Here is a 13,100-nt window from a genome sequence, read left to right on the forward strand (position 1 = left end):
TTTAATATCTTATTTTTTGAATACATTGAAAAATTTGGTGTGAATTTTTTTTATATTCTACTAAAATTTTAGCAGAGTCACCTTTGTATATAGCCTATACCAAGCTATCAACTATACTATTATAATACCATTCGATCATCAATACATCTCAATATGTCATCCAATCAATATACTTCTTGATATAAGTTCTACTATCAGTAAGTATGTCACTTATTCAATTTATACTTGACATAAATTATATAAATAGAATTTAAATAAACCGAAGGATTTCAATTAAAATAATATATGAAAATTTCAACTTACTACATTTATATAGATTAAGATTCAATACATTACAATTTACACAAAATGGCATAATATGTTCATACTACTAATACTTTATTTTGTTACATTACATATCCTTAATAAAAGTACTACCTTAAAAGACTATTAAGCAACTTGAGTGTATGAAGGTCTTGTTACAACATCAAATTCATAAACATGTTTTAAAATTTGAGGGAGTATTAATGAAATCCAAGTACAATGCATATAGTTAACTTACGACATTTAAATCCAAGTACAATGCATATAGTTAACTTATGACATGTAAACCCTCAGTTATAATTTTTCTGGGTTGTTAAAATATGAGAAATTTAACTAATAGTAAAATTGGGTAAATGAAATTAAAGAAACCTAAGTCAAGATAAAAATAGTGAAATTAATGAAATGAAAAGTGAATATACTACTGAATTGTTGAAAAGAAAAATATTTATAAGGACAAATGAATACATAAGACCAAGAAATGTCATTATTCAAAGAACAAAAGGTTGGGAGTTTATGTACAAATGATAAAAAGGGGGTGAGGATAAATGTGCAATTAACAAGATGATAGAATGATAAATATCATTTTATTTTCTCTCTTGAAGTGACTTGCAAGAGCAAGAGAGAGGTTAGAGAGAGGTTGGAAAGAAGACATATTGATGGCAGAATATCCGACAGCTGTAACTCCACCTTCCACCGTTGGATCAAAATGATATTTGGATATATTGTTCTCCTTCATATCATGTACATTGTCACCAGTTTGTTGATAAATAATTTTTACTGTCTTAGAGGCAGATCTAGGTTCTCTTTCTTTTAGACATGTACATTGTCACTAGTTTGTTAATAAGCAATTTTGACTGTCTTAGAGGTAGAACTAGGTTCTCCTTCCTGTAGAGAACTTGTAGCCTCATGTCTTAACTTTTTAACAAAACCAATCTCACTTGAAATGAAGTTCTATAACTTTAGATATAGTTAAAAATCTGAGGAGAGTTTGGACAGTAATAGTTTAATATCAAGACAGTAACAATTGGATAATAACAGTCCAATATTTATTGATGAGCAATTTTGACTGTTTTAAAGGCGGAACTAGGTTCTCCTTCCTTTAGAGAACTTGTAGCCTCGTGTCTTACCTTTCCAACGAGACCAATATCGCTTGAGGTGGAGTTTTATAACTTTGAATTTAGTTAAAAATCTGAGGAGAGGTCAAACAATAATAGTTCAATATCAAGATAGTAATAGTTGAACGATAACAGTCCAATGTTTATTGATGAAAATTTTTTACTATCTTAGAGACAGAATTGGGTTCTTCTTTCTTAAAGCACTTGTAGCCTCTTGTTTTAGCTTTTCAACAACACTAATCTCACTTGAAACAGAGGTTTATAACTCTAGATATAATTAAAAATCTGAGAGGAGTCGGACAATAACAGTTCAAGGTTTAGATAGTAACAATTCAAATATTAAAAAATGATTGAAAAAAAGTTTTATTAGTTATTGATATGGTTATTATAAAACATATTCTTAAGTAAGGAAAATTTATGAGGTAAACTTGTGATTTGCAGGAGAGACCATAGGCGTAGTTCAACAACAATAATAAGGGAGCAAGATTAGAGCTTTTATTGCAGGTAAGAGATCCTCACCTAAGCTTTTTAGTTAAATTTAAGATTTTAATATATTAATAATGTGAGATGTAAATTTACAATATTAGATATTATGTGAAATGATGAAAGTTGATGTGATGATGTTATTTCAGATAGTATTCTAAATGTATGTGTGTGTTCAAGGGGAACTACCCTATACATTACCAAAGGATTGGAGTACCACTAATAAAGAAAATATAAGAAGTGTAATATGTGTTTCAACTAGTATACATTTAGTGTATGTTAGGATCCCGAGTAAGGGGATCATCATATATTGATAATCAATATATATTGGCTAGCATGTATTTAGTGTTTATTAGAATCCCAAGTAAGGCGATCAACATAAATTGGCTTGCATATATTTAGTGTATGTAGGATCTCAGGTAAAGGGATCAATATGTATTGGTTAGCATATATTTAGTATATGTAGGATCCTAGGTAAAGGGATCACTTTGCATCGACTACTACGGGGTGATGATGATACTAGTGAAATAAGTATTGATAATGTGTTAAACAGAAATGATCATGGTTGATCTTATAAAATCTTGAATAGAGGTTGATAATGAAAGAGGAAACGATTTTTAGTAATTGAAGGAGAAAGAGTTTCCAATGAAAACCAAAAGGGAGAAGTGAATAAAATATGAATGCATGATTGTCTTTTTAAATTGTTGGATATTTGTGTTGCTATCTTATTATGACTTTCATGTTTTAATAATATGTATTTTGTTCTAAGATCATCGCATGCACGATAGGGGTAGATCCTAGCTTATGTTCACTTTTTGCAATCTAAGTTCTAAGGAGTACACTTTTATATTTTGTAATATTATAACTTTTACATAACTTAATTTATATAACTGATGTTTAAACTTGAATAGATGAACTTAATTCTGAAATCCATATAATCATGCTTCATGTAAGCATGTTTATCTCATTTATTCCCCTATAATGATATTTGTTGTTCAATGTATGTTATATATATTGTGGTTGTGATGTTGATGATGATGTTTGTAGGATTGAGACCCAGGATAATTAGGTTATGATTGAATTATGAGATTTAAGATATTAAAACTATAAATAGAGTTTATGTTGATAACTTTAGACTTTCCGGTATAGGGGAGACTACTGAAATTTCAATGGAAATTTTTGTAGACTTGTATATGAGAACTGGGAAAAAAATTATTTATATTTTTACGTCACAAATCATAGGAAAGTAACTATAATCACATATGAAAGTATGGAGCATTACATGATAAATGTCTCATATATTTTTACAATTTCTTTATCGTTTCAATATGACCTCATTAATCCTAACCTTCAATAATCTCTTTAGGTATTTATAACAATCCTAATTTGGATATTACTAGTGTCAATTAACTCATTAATCAATTCTAATCATCCTATTTAAAAACCTTTTCATTGCTTTCTTTTAAAAACTCTTAGCCATCCTAATTTGGTTGTCATTAGCCGAAGCTTATCCTGTCAATGTTCTTAGCCATCCTGACTTGGATGCCATTAACCAAAGTAAATCTTATCAAATGTTGTTGACCATCCGACTTGAATGCTATTAACCACAACTAATCTAAACAAATGTTCCTGACTATCCCACTTGGATGCCATTAGCCGCAGCTAATCTGATCAAATGTTCTCGGCTATCCCGACTTGGATGTCGTTAGCTGAAGCTAATCTTATCAAATATTCACGGCCATCTGACTTGGATGCCGTTAGCTGCAACTAATCTGATCAAATGTTCCCGACCATCCTAACTTGGATGCCATTAGCTGAAGCTAATTTTATCAAATATTTCATGTTTGCAATTTGCTTCCTTAATCATCGATATTTTGATGATGAAGTATTAGCTTCACCAATTCCATAGTCATTAATCTTTCGGCGACTAAGTATTATCACTTTAACCTTAGTTTCCATCCTCTAGAAACTAAACATCCAACCGTATCATTTTCTTAGTTAGTCATTATAGTAAGTAAATATCAAAACCACTATCACACTTCAACTTTTTTACTATGGTTGTCAAGTTTTATTTGTAATTTTTGTTATGCCACTAAGTATCTTTATAACAGAGTTTTAACCATCAATACTATGGTAATTATTATTATTATTATTATTTACTTCTCTTCCTAGTTTCAATTTAACAATTATTTACCATCAACCAACAGCTTGTAACTAATCATGCAGTTCGCATAATCCATTTAAATTTCTTTTTTTTTTTAGTATATAATATGTAGCCTACTATTAATTGGATGTGAATTGAAAAGAAGAGGTGTGATATACCTACCTACTTCCTGTGTCATGGCCTTCTTTAATCTAAGATCCAATCCTCATCGTTTCTCTTGATTCATAGAGAAGTCTTAAGTTATGTTTCCATCAAGTCATTATGTATAATAAATCTGCATTTATTTATTGTATATATGATATATTTCATGCATGTCCATTTGTCCTATCATAACATACATACATATACTAGGCACATTTATAAGGTTAATGTATTAAAGCTCAAGCATCCACCCAACTCAGTTTTTTATTGATAATTTTTAGTGTCTATGTTTCACAAAGCCCTATATATAAGGGTTTTTAGAATGTTAACATCTACATCTTCTATGTTTTAGAAGAGCTACTCATATAAATCATTAATATGTCCAAAGTCACTTATTTCTCACATACAAATTTGTCCATCGCTTTGTAGTATAGCTTATCTATGGTTTCTAGTAAACTAAAGTTCTCAAGCTTTAATTCAAGAGGGTTTTTTTTCCTCATAAAAGTTAACACCTTCAAGCACAACTTTTAGGAATATGGCTCCCAAAAATTATATCATTCACAACCTTAAATCCATTTAGAAGTTAATAGACAATTGTATCCTATAACCTATCACCATAACCTTTAACATTTCTTCTATATCTTATGTTCCATAAATCTAAATAAAGGGAAACTTATTTCAATTTAAAGCTAACACATCTATATATAATTCGTATAAGGAACATGTATCATAAGTTACTAATATTAAATCTCAAATCCAATTGGAAATCAGATAACAATTCTGTCCGATAGTTTTCTACATGACCTTACCTTAGTATTTTGTTTATATTTGGAGTTCTATAACTCCAAATATAACAAACTGTGTCTGTATTGTAAGGTAAAATGTTTATACATAATATCCATGAGGAATATTCATCAAAATACATTAGTAGCAGCTCTCAACATAATTGAAAGTCAGACAACAATTCTATCTAGTAGTTTGCACCATGACTTTGCCTTGGTATTTTGTTCATATTTGGAGTTCTATAACTCCAAATAAAGCAAACTCCATTTTCATTGAAAGTAACACATTTATATACAATATCCATAATAAATATTCATTAAAATACATCAGTAGCAACTCCCAGACATAATTAAAAATAAGACAATAATTCTATCTAGTAGTTTGCAACATGATCTTACCTTGTTATTTTGTTCATATTTGCAGTTCTATAACTCCAACTAAAACAAACTCTATTTTCATTGAGAGGTAACATGTTTGTATACAATATCCATCAGAAATATTCATCAAAATACATTGATAGCAACTCTTAAACATAATTGAAGTTAGACAACAATTATGTCTGGTAGTTTGCAGTATGACCTTGCATTGGTATTTTGTTCATATTTGTAGTTCTATAACTCTAAATAAAGCAAATTCTATTTCCATTAAAAGGTAACACGTTTATACGTAATATCCATAAGAAATATTCATCAAAATATATCGGTAGTTGACACGATCAAAGAGTTGATGTCTTATCCCAAGTGTAGAAGTGTCAAAGTAATCAATAACCTAGAAAGATCGGGGTTGAACCATGTAGAGAATGGTCTACATATGACTTCAACTAACTGTTGAAAAGATGCCTTTGTCAAGGAGAATGAATGATTCTAGAAATTCTAATCAATGATCGCTAAATGTTTAGCCCTTTTATGTGTTATCATACCAGTATTCATAGCCCAAGATGTTGTCATAAATTCTTTGTTGTTGAACTTCTTTTTCAAAGTTTCAATGAAATAATGAGTTTGTCATTCAATCATGTTGATAACCAAGCGTTATTCATTTTTCTAAGAGAGTCTTCTTATAAAGACTCACAAATACATCTTTGAAGCCTTGCATGATCTCATAGATGCAATTCATCTTTTTTACGAAAATCAGTTTTTCCATTGGAGTTTTGAAAATCTGATCTTGCATTTTGATTTAAAAAATAATTTGATATTTATTCCAAAATTATATTTTTGACATTCTACTTGTAGAATGACAAGTGAATCAAGCAACTCCATCATTGAGGTGACTAAATTATAAATCAAAGAATATATATTTATATAAAAAGAAGAAATGAATAAACACCTATACCCATGACTCTTGAAACATGTGTTTTTAAATATATGAATAATGATATGTAGTGAACTCGTTGCTCATTACTCATGAAATGCATCTCTTTTCAAAGACTAAACCATCACACTAGATAAGGTTAAAGTTTATTGATCATAGCTACTTATGCTTGAAATGAGAAAAAAGTCATCCTTGTTATTCCTTTCATGTTCTAAAATAAATACATCCCTTGTAATCCCTTTTGAGCTTAAATAAATTTTCTTTCATGAAAAATCCCGACTAAGATCACACTCCACACTGGAGGCAAGTGAAATTTCAATGATCAAGAAAGATAATAAAGTCGTGAGAAAGCCAAAAGGCAAAAAAACCCATGAAACTCAAATGCTAGGGGGCATGCCTAAATCACAAGACAAAAGTGATAACCAAGATAAATTGAGTATGCTCTAACAAAGCAATGAAAAAGTAAAAAGAAAAAAAGAGGGCAAAACCAAAAAAGAGCTGCAAAAGAAAAGATGAACGACATCAAAAGTCGAACTACTGATAGTGATCCTCAGTCTTTAAAACCCTGAAACACTTTTTGAGCCTTATGAATCCTTTTCTTTCATAGTAAAAAACCACAGCCTATGTTACGTGCTTATAGAAGTCCTTTCTAATCAAGCCAGCAAGCAACTTGAAACAATAAACAGTGCTCTCAAAATGCAAAGAATAGTTTTTCATAAGATTCATGACATCAAGAACAAACTTCTCATTATTATTCATGCTGATAAAAATAAATGTTAACTAAAGAGACAAGTTTTTCTCAAACAAAACCTCGAGCTTTTTTTTTCTCGAGCCCTTTACTTTGAAAACCTATAAAAATAAAAAGTCACCTCATGATGTATTTTCATGAAGACCTTATTGCCAAAACACAAGAGCAAATAATCTTTTTTCCAAGAAAGAAAATAACCAAAGAGTTGCAAGATTTCAAAAGCAAATTATTTTAGGTTCACATCAAAATTATTTTTGTTTTCATAATACAAGATCAAGATTTCAAGCTTTATTCTCGACCCATATTGCTTCACCAAAAAAAAAAAGAAAAACAAATGAGAGATTGGTCTCTTAAAACCATTATTTGTCTAAATCGCTAACAGAGCACACTTGGGGGCAATGACCAAGACAAGGGGGCAACATTGTGTTTAGAAGGAAAAATTTTAGAAAAAGAGTTGGTAATTTCCTTCAATAAGTCAAGGGGGAATTTTAAAAGACAATTTGATCCTTACAGTAAGTGACACCGAATATTTTTAGCAGTGAGACAAGGAGTAATGAATGACCCTCTAAAATTATTTGACAAGACAGAAAATCTTTAGCAAGCAAGTGGGCCTGATGGGCACCACAAAGGCTGAGTTATGTAAACAAATCTGGAAAAAGACTTACATGGGCCAATTCGAGTAGGCTAGAAGCCAAGCGATAAAAATAGCTCAAATCAGATAGTAAAATCTCACCAACCAAGCAACAAAAAGATTTAGAAGAAATAAGGGTCTATATTTCAAATCAGACAAATATACATACATATCATTTAACTTTAAAACATTGAACAATGCATTTTGTAAATTTTACAAACTAGATCTTCAATGGGATCCATCACAAGGAAGGCCATCTCAAAAAAGGCCAAAATTGAAAATACTTTTGAAAATTTTTCACTTTTGAGAAATTTTTAACTTAGGCAGGTCACCCACGAGAATTAGGCCACCTGAAAAAATCTATGTATTTTTTTCTCATCTCCTTTTGAGTGCGTCTTCGAGCCCTCACTTTATTTCCTTTTGAGTGCACCTTCGAGCTCTCATTTCCGCTTTAAATGTGCTTTTGAGCCCTCGACCATTAAAGGTAGTGTGTTTCCTACCCTACCTCCTTTTGAGTGTGCCTTCAAGACCTCACCTCTTTTGAGCGCACTGTCAAGCTTTTGACCATCCAAGATAGTGTGTTTCCTAAACTTACCTCCTTTAGAGTGCGCCCTTGAGCCCTCATTTCCCTTGAGCTTCCATCTCTTAAATAGTGCGCCTTCGAGCCCTATCATGTTGTCCCTTGAAAATTTTTTATATTTTTCGACTTGACAGGTGACCCATTACAATGTGATTACTTTTGAAAAATCCTCATATTTTTTTCATTGGGTAGTTAACACATTACAATGTGAACATCTTGAAAAATCTCGGTATTTTCCACTAGGCAGGTGACCCATTATAATGTGATCACTTTTGAAAAATTCTTGTATCTTTTTCCACTAGGCTGGTAACCCATTATAATGTGACCACTTTTGAAAAATCCTTATATTTTTTCACTGAACAGGTGACCCATTACAATGTGACCACTTTAGAATAATCCTCATATTTTTTCATTGGGTAGGTAACCCATTATAATGTGATCATCCTAAAAAATCTTCGTATTTTTTCACTGGGCAGGTGACTCATTACAATGTGATCAATTTTAAAAAATTCTCGTATTTTTTCCATTAGGCTGGTAACCCATTACAATGTGACCACTTTTAAAAAATCCTTATATTTTTTCACTGGGCAAGCAAATCATTACAATATGACCAATTTGAAAAATCCTCATATTTTTCAAATATCGAGCAGGTCGCCTAGAACAATTTGACCACTTGCCAATTTCCTTGCATTTTATCATCGGGCAGATTACTTGAAACAATTAGACCACTTGAGAAATCTTTTTCACATTTCTTCTTCCTATCAAGCAGGTAGCTTAGAAAATTAGACCACAAGTGAAATTCTTCGCGTTCTTTTATCATCGGGTAGGTTGTCCAAAATAATTTGATTCATTTTAAAAAAAAACAAAAAAAAACAATGGGTCATCTTCCAAATGACTTGTTCTCTCTTAAAAAGTCATATGCCAATCTACAGTTTTTGAAATTTTTAGAACTCTTAGAAAAGCAAAGGTTTCTTTTGTGTCTACTTTTCTTTATAAATTTACTACAAAAAACCAAATAAAAATAAAAATTTCCAATGACTTTGCATTGTAAATATTATAAAGAGAAGGCATCTATTATAACCCAAATTTTGAACAAATTAAATATAGTTGAAAATAGAGTTCAAGACAACACAAATTCAAAGTTAAGGGTTGAAATTATCAAAATTGAGAGTCAATTGGTCAAAAATGGAAGAATTAATAAGTTTGGGAATTTAATTAAATTTTAGATTAGTTTAATTAATAAAATCAAGGACTTAATTAAAGAATTAATAAGTTTATAGACTTAATTAAACTTTGATTTAATTAATTAAAGAAACCAGCAACTTAATTGAAGAAATAATAAAATTTAGAGCTAATTAAAAGTAAAATTACAAAAAATTATAATTCAAGGATCAAATTAAATATTCCAGAATTCCAAGACTATTGTGTAAATGGTATTTAACCGAGGATTCAATTGAAATTTATCCAAGGGGCACAATTAAAAAAAATTCTTTATGACTGTTTAAGGTCCCATTTGTTAAGATTAAAACGTTAGGGACCAAAGTGAAAATAGTCATACGGTGCCGTTTTGTAGTACTGTTCATTATCCCTTCTGTTTCGCGTGGATGGCGGCTGATTCAACTGGGAAATCCACAGTGCATCCGATACCAATCGTGACCATGTCTTCTACCACGATCCTGTTCGAGGAGGTAGTGGTTTTTGAAGTTCTCTGGCCTTATAAAAGGTAGAGCAGAGCAGGGGAAAAGAGGGGGAAAACGGGGGGTGAACCGGCTAAACAGGGGTCGAGAACCAGAAGGAAACAGGGGCCAAAAACGCAAAAAAAAAAAAAAGAACAGAGCAGAGGCAGGGAGGAGAGGTGAACTGGCAGTGGGGGACGAAAAACTGGAGGAAGAAAAAACCAAGAAAACCAAAGAAAAAACGAGAAAAGAAAAAACCAGAAAAGAAAAAACACAGAGCAACACGTAGAGAGCAAGGAACAAAAAGGGCAGCATACACACAAACAAGGATTGTCCCTGCCATTTTTTTATCCCTACAATAAGAAAAACAAAAGAAGACTCAACAATTAACATCCATAGCAAACCGGCATCTTCACTGTTGATCCTTTCATCCTCTAAAATCTGCTGGAGGACGCAAGCAGACGGTGGACATAGAAGCAAAGGAAAGCAGAAGAAGAAGCAGAGGAGAGGAGGTAGTGTCGGTCAGCCAGAGCTTCGCCATCGTTTCCATCGCCTCTAGCAGATCAGGTAATCGACTTCTTCTTCTCGCATGGTTTCAGTGAATTAGCATTTATACTATGCAAGTGAATTTTAATTCACTTACACAGTGTTGCTACACGCGTGCGTTAGCCCAGCCAGGTCACTGCCTAAGCCAGCGACCGGGCAGGGCTGGCTGGGCCCAGCCCAGCTTATATAAGTTAAGTAAGGCTAGCTCAAAAAATAAAAAATATTAAAATATAAAAATTAAATATACATGTACGAATAAAAATAATAAAAATTTATTGATTTATTAACTAACATAGAATCAATAATAAAAATATTAATTTATATTTATATTATTAATTATATTTTATTTTATTTATCTAGAAAAATAAAACATATATACATATATAAAAATAAATTTATTTTAGTTGTTTATTTATTGACGTTAGAGTCAAAAATAAAAATATTTATATCTATGTAATATTTACCAACATTAAAGCTGGAAGTATCCGTAGTTAAATATTCATTGACATCAAAGTTAAGAATATTATAAACAAATTATCATAGTCTAAATTAATAAATATTTAACAATTTAAAACAATACTAGCAATATAGTCTGCCTCAGACAAAATGTTTAAGAAATGATAATATTTTTTTTTCATGTAATCAGTTTCAAATCATAAAATTTTTATTGATAAATTAAAATTTCTAATGCTATAATATTTAGTGATTTCTTAAATAAAAATATTTTTTATTAAAAAATAAAATATCAAAAATCTATTTTTTTCAAAAATAAACTTGTAAAACTATGTTGTTATCGGGTGCGATACTAGAGTTTATCAATAAATTTCTCTTCTCCCTCCACTCCTTTAGTGGCCGGCCTTCGCTTGGGTTTTCTCTCTCGACATTCATGAGTTTCTTTTGTTATAAAATTCTGAATTTTGTCTTTCCTTAAGACTAACTTCTAGTCTTATCATTTTGGTCCTTAATAATCAGTAAGTATAAGAACTCTAGATTTTCTCATTTTGGGCTTTCTCCCCTTGAACCTAATTAAATCAAAACAACAATAAAAGAGTAAAGATTTGTTCTTACCACACGAATTTACACAAATCTGGGGGAGTTTTTCAAGATTTTCTTCTTCTCTTTTTGCTTCTCTTCCCTTTCTTTTATGGTGTTCCGGCCAACCCTGTATCTCTTCCAACACTTGAATTTTTTTGGTCTCTCACCTCGCATTTAATCTTTTTCTTAGACAAGCATTCAAGAAAGGTGATATGCAAGGAGTGTTTTGATGGGAATTTGATAGAGAGGAGGTTGTCAGGGTTGTTCTGGCCGGACCATGGGGAAAGGAGAAGTCACCTCTCCATTCTCTTAATGTATTTATACTACCTCGTAAATAAGGGTTACGTGGGTCATGTTTAGACATTGTACTCTCTTAGTGTCCTTTAAGTTTATTGGTTGGTTCCTTCATGTTTTTCCCAAGTATAATTATTCTGGGTCAATTTTTTTTCTTTTTTTTATAAGGTTTTATTCAAAATCCTAAATAATCAAGAAATTAAACTAATTAAAAAAAAACTTAAATTAATAAGGAAAAGTATTTTGCTGACTGAATCAATCAACCAATTAATTTAATCCAACTAGTCGGCTGCTACCCACTCAGTAAATAAGTTCCTCAGTTGCACAAAAAAAATCGAAATTTAGTTTATTTTTAACAGTTTCTTCTCAATGATAATTTTTTAATTAAAACTTATAGGAAGATACATCTGATCCTTAAGCAGTTATCAAGAAGATTACTATTAAGACAATATGAGAATCTCATATCCACCTCTTCACTTTTGATAAGTCACTGTATCATGATATTGTTGCCGAAACATTGCTCGTCGAGACAATAGTTTAAAAATATTCCAACACAGCGTTTTGAGGAATTAACGGGGCTGGAAAATGCCAGTTTAAAAATATTGCTTGTCGAGACAATAGTTTCAGGATATTTGATGGGTAGAGATGATGTAAATATGTCAATGGCAGCATCGAAATATGAACATAAGCAGGGTAGAAAGACAAGGAGTACTGCTGCTATGTCCCATAACCACATATACCTGTATTTATCCTTGATGAGAATGGCAAGCCTTACTTGCGGATGCCTTGCTGGTCAATAACAGCAGTTCTCCTCCCATCTCGCTCTGTTCAACATGAGCTCATAATTTTTTTCAAAAATAAGTCCAAGATGATTACATTGTCTTTTAACATTACTATTTTAAACTAAGCTTGATTTAGACCATACAGGTTGACATTTGAATGAGAACAAATTCTATAACCCTGGATTTGTTTTTGCTAAAAGAAAGCTACATCGTGTCTAACAGGAGCTACAGAAGCCATCGTTTCAAGCATTTTTTTCAAGGAACAGCATGAGAATGCATGAAAAGGTCACTGGGAGCTTTCCTATCAGTAAATGATATTTTCTTTAAACTGCAAGTAGAATACAAATACCACAAAACTGACAGCCTGATAGTAATCTGATTGAGTCATACCAAGCAATGTAATGTTATATAACATTTCACGATGATCAGCTATGTAGATATGTAACAGAAAAGTAAACAAGTTCTGAACTCTATCGGCCGTTAAGATCAGAAATCGTCACATTGTTAATGG

The 13,100-nt window shown here is 31.3% G+C and overlaps 1 protein-coding gene across 1 annotated transcript in view; it reads right to left on the reverse strand.

Annotated features, from left to right (window-relative positions):
- LOC105114808 (uncharacterized) overlaps positions 1 to 13,100 on the reverse strand; it is a 107,126-nt gene that overhangs the window by 14,584 nt on the left and 79,442 nt on the right.

This window comes from Populus euphratica, unplaced genomic scaffold (assembly GCF_000495115.2).
Source record: "Populus euphratica unplaced genomic scaffold, PopEup_1.0 scaffold581.1, whole genome shotgun sequence".
Lineage (NCBI taxonomy): Eukaryota > Viridiplantae > Streptophyta > Magnoliopsida > Malpighiales > Salicaceae > Populus > Populus euphratica.